This window comes from Etheostoma cragini, unplaced genomic scaffold, assembly GCF_013103735.1.
Source record: "Etheostoma cragini isolate CJK2018 unplaced genomic scaffold, CSU_Ecrag_1.0 ScbMSFa_4023, whole genome shotgun sequence".
Taxonomy (NCBI): Eukaryota; Metazoa; Chordata; class Actinopteri; order Perciformes; family Percidae; genus Etheostoma; species Etheostoma cragini.
This window is the reverse complement of record NW_023268352.1, coordinates 157684-162274: the sequence shown is the minus strand read 5'-3', so window position 1 is coordinate 162274 and position 4591 is coordinate 157684.

Here is a 4591-nt window from a genome sequence, read left to right as displayed (position 1 = left end):
TCTGCTTCCATCTGTTCATCACCATCTATCATCTCTCTGCTTCCATCTGTTCATCACTATCTATCGCCTCTCTGCTTCAATCTGTTCATCACCATCTAGCTTCTCTCTGTTCATCAACATCTAGCTTCTCTCTGTTCATCAACATCTAGCTTCTCTCTGTTCATCATCATCTATCATCTTTCTGCTTCCATCTGTTCATCACCATCTATCATCTCTGCTTCTATCTGTTTATCAGCTTGGATCAATGTTGGTACTGTTTTTTTTCAGGTAGATCATCTAAAAGTAAGTGCCATTATTTTTTTAAGTATTTATTTTCTACTGTGCTCTCTATATTTTTCTCTCTCTCTCTCTCTCTCTCTAGGCTGCTTTGTGTTACATTAACACACATCTATTACTAGAAGCTATAGTTCTTTCTTCTAAAACATGATACCTTTTTCTTCTGTGTAGTGTTTGTGGCCGCTGTGCCTTCCTGTCTTTGATCATCTCTCTCATGGCCGCTGTGTCATCATTACTATCATCTATCTGTTCATCAGCTTTGATCAATGTGGGTGCAATCATTTATTGAGGTAGATCTACTAAAAGAAAGTGCCATTTTTGTTGTCTTTAAGCATTTGTGTTCTTGGCTGCAGTGCCGACACTATCATGGCCACCGTGACGGTGGCCATGATAAAAAAAGCAGCCATGAAAGACTTGTATCACTCCGTCTTTCATGGCTGCTTTTTTTTTAGTTTTAATGGAAAATGTATGTGTATTTCATCAGCTAAGGTGCTATGGCATGTGACTGATGGTCTTTTTGGGATTTAGTTTAGATGTGCCAAATTTTAATTATAGAAGTTATTATTGTTCTGACTGTTGTACTTAGGTTATGCTTTTTGTTGGTATTTGTCCCTTTATGTGTTCATAATAACACAGATTGGTTAGGGTTAAGGTATAAAGTTGGATGTGCGTAGGGGTACCGGTAGCTGTTCATTGTGCCAACAGGACATTCCTAGATATATTATTTTACATTAACACATCTTTTGGATGTTACATCTCTACATTGCACACTCTTTCTACTGCAGACTGAAAGCTTTTGCTCATTCCTGCATAAGCTAGTCTTTTGTCTCACTTTCTTCTCCGCGTGGCATGCGTACCCGCTCGCGGTGTGAGCTGCGTGTTCACGCTATTCTTCGACATGCACTCACAGTCACACCTGATAGACGACCTTTAGTACAAAACTAAAGTAACAATCCACTTTTCTAAAATGTAAGTAGAAAGTACTGATATTCTTGTTAAAATGTAAGCAGTAAAAGTAAAGTCACCAAAAAATGTTTTAGCACCATGGACAGTCCCCCCACGTTTTAGTAGTTGCTTTAGACCTGGTCACTGTCTAGGCTCTGTTTCAGCACCATGGACAGACCTCTGTGTTTTAGTGGAAAGGGTTTTAGAACCATGGACAGTTCCTTTTGTATTGTAGCACCATGGACAGCTCTCCCTGTGTTTTAGCACCATGGACATCCCCCCATGTCTTTTAGTGTCATGTGGTTGAGCACCATGGATAGTTTATCCTGTGTTTTAGTTTAAAAATCTTAGCACCATTGCTAGTTACCACTGTGTTAAAGCACCGCCAACAGTTCTCCCTGTATTTTAGCTTAAATATTTTAGCACCATGGACAGTTCTCCCGGTTTTAGCACCATGGACAATTCCCTGTTTTTTAGCACCATGGACAGTCCCCCCCCTTGTTTTATTGTAAACTGTTTCAGCACCATGGACAGTTCCTCTTGTGTCCAAACACCATGGACCGGTCCCCCATTCTTTTAGGCTCAAGTGGTTTAGCACCATGGACAGTTCCCCCTGTCTTTTAGCACCATGGACAGCTCCTCCTGTCTTGTAGTACCATGGACATTTCCCCCTGTTTCATCACCACGGACAGTTCCCTCTGTCATTTAATACATAGTGGCTTAGCACCATGGACAGTTCACCCTGTCTTTTACTACCATGGACACTTCTCCATGTTATTTATTGTCAAGTGTTCTAGCACCATTGACAGTTCCCCCTGTCTTTTAGTGTCAAGTGGTTTAGCAACATGGACAGTTTCCTGTGTCTTTCAGAACCATGGTAAATTCCCTGTTTTTTAGCACCATAGACAGTGCCCCCCCATTTTATTGTTAAATGTTTCAGCAACATTGACAATTTCCACTTTCTTTTAGTGTCAAGTGCCTAGCACCATGGTCAGCTCCCCATCTTTCAGCACAATGGGCAGTTGTCTTGAGACACTCGCCCACGTGTAAAAAAAGCACCTCTGATTCATAGTTTAACCATTTTTGAACCATAGAAGTGATTGACGTACATCCAGTTGTGTTTAAATCCTGATTTAAAGTTTGCGTTTACTTTCAGCCTCTTTGGTGTTAAATCCACACGGTTATATCCAAGATTGATCCACTTTAGGTCCATAATTCATCGCTTTTTGCTCATTTCTGCCGCTAGCTCGCTCCTCTGTGTCATCTCTGTCTCTCCTGTCTATTGTTTTTGGAAATACAGGCCCCAGTATGCACATTTGTGGGAGATAAAGTCATCCCTCTTGTATGGAAGGCCAGAGGGGACAAAAAGGCCCTTTGGCTGTGTAGAAAGCCAAGAGGAGCACATATTTGACAAACATTTGCCTGTATAGCATTGCTGTGGGTGTAATATCAATAAATATGACATGTTGTTGTTGTCAAAAGTAAATGTCATGTGAGCAGAAGCGTCTTGACTTTCTTTGCTAAAATGCATGTTTTTTGTCAACTGTGTATATATATATATATATATATAACTGTATATATATATATATATATATAACTGTATATATAACTGTCAAGTTATAATGGTTATGTCATCAGTGTGACTCCCAAGACATAAGTGTTTTAGAAAGAAAAATGACTTATTCATTATTTGTCTGTGATATCATTACAAATCTGGTAGATTCATGTTCCGTTTTATTTATTTATTTGTCTATAGGGCCCTTCAACCATTTTAACATGCAAATGACCTTATTGCAACCGAAAGATTCTAATAACCCAGTTTGTCCTAAAAAAATGATCTTCATATTTTTTTATAAAATAAATCTAGACAGAAAATAAACTGCAAAAATGGCCTCAGGGCCCAGAGGGTTAATGTAAAATGGCCTAGCACCATGGACAGTTCTCCCTGTTTTAGCAACATGGACAATTCACACATTTTAGTGTCTTAGCACCATGGACAGTTCCCCCTGTCTTTTAGCACCGTGGACAGTCCCCCCTTGTATTATTGTCAAGTGTTTTAGCACCATAGACAGTTTCTTTTGTGTCCAAACACCATGGACAGGTCCCCATTCGTTTTGTGTCAAGTGGCTTAGCACTGTGTACAGCTCCCCCTGTCTTTTAGCACCATGGACAGCTCCCCCTGTCTTTTAGTACCATAAACATTTCCCCTGTGTTTAAGCACCATATCCAGTTGACCCTTGTCTTTTAAAACCATTGACAGATCCCCCTGTGTTTTATTACCATGGACATTTTCTCTTGTGTTTCGTCACCATGGACAGTTCCCTCTCTTTTAATGTACGTGGTTTAGCACCATGGACAGTTCACCCTGACACAGGGGCGGCTGTGGCTCAGTGGTAGAGCGGTTACCTGCCAATCGGAAGGTTGGCGGTTTGATCCCCGCCCCTGCAGTCATTTTCGAAGTGTCCTTGGGCAAGACACTGAACCCCGAGTTGCCCCTGGTGCTGCACATCGGAGTGTAAATGTGTGTGTGAGTGTGTATCTGATGAGCAGGTGGCACCTTGTACGGCAGCCCCGGCCACAGTGTACAAATGTGTGTGAATGGTTAATGTTTCTTGTAGATGTAAAAGTGCTTTGAGCAGTTGTTAAGACTGGAAAAGCGCTATATAAATACACACATTTACATCATTTAGAACCATCGACACTTCCCCATGTTATTTATTGTCAAATGTTTTAGCACGATGGACAGCTCCCCCTGTCTTTTACCACCATGGTTAGCCCCTCCCCTGTCTTTCAGCATAATGGACAGTTGTTTCTCTCTATTAATGTAAAATGGCTTAGCGCCATGGACAGTTCCCCCTGTTTAAGTACCATTTGCCAGTTCCCCCTATGTTTTAGCACCATGTGCAATTCCCACATTCTTTTAGTGTCAATTTGTTTAGCAACATGGCCAGCTCTCCATTTGTTTCATCAGCTTGAAAGTCCCTCTCTTTAATTGTAGAGTGGCTAAGCAACATGGACACTTCTACCTGTGTTCTAGTGTCAAGTGTTTTATCACTATGGACAGTCCCCCCTGTCTTTTAGCACCATGGACAGTCCCTTCTGTGTTTTCAGCAACATTTACAGTTCTCCCTGTCTTTAAGTGCCATGGACAGTTCCCCTTGACTTTTATTGTATAGCAGTTTGGTGCTATGAGAGTTTTCCCGGTGAATTAGATAAAACTCTATCACCATTGACAGTTCTCACTGTGTTTTAGCTCCATGGATGGTTAGGTTAGGGTTAGGGGTTAGGGTTAGGGTTAGGGGTTAGGGAAGAAAAAATTGAATTCTGCTGCCGAAGGGTTAGGGGTTAGGGTTAGGGTTAGGGGGTTAGG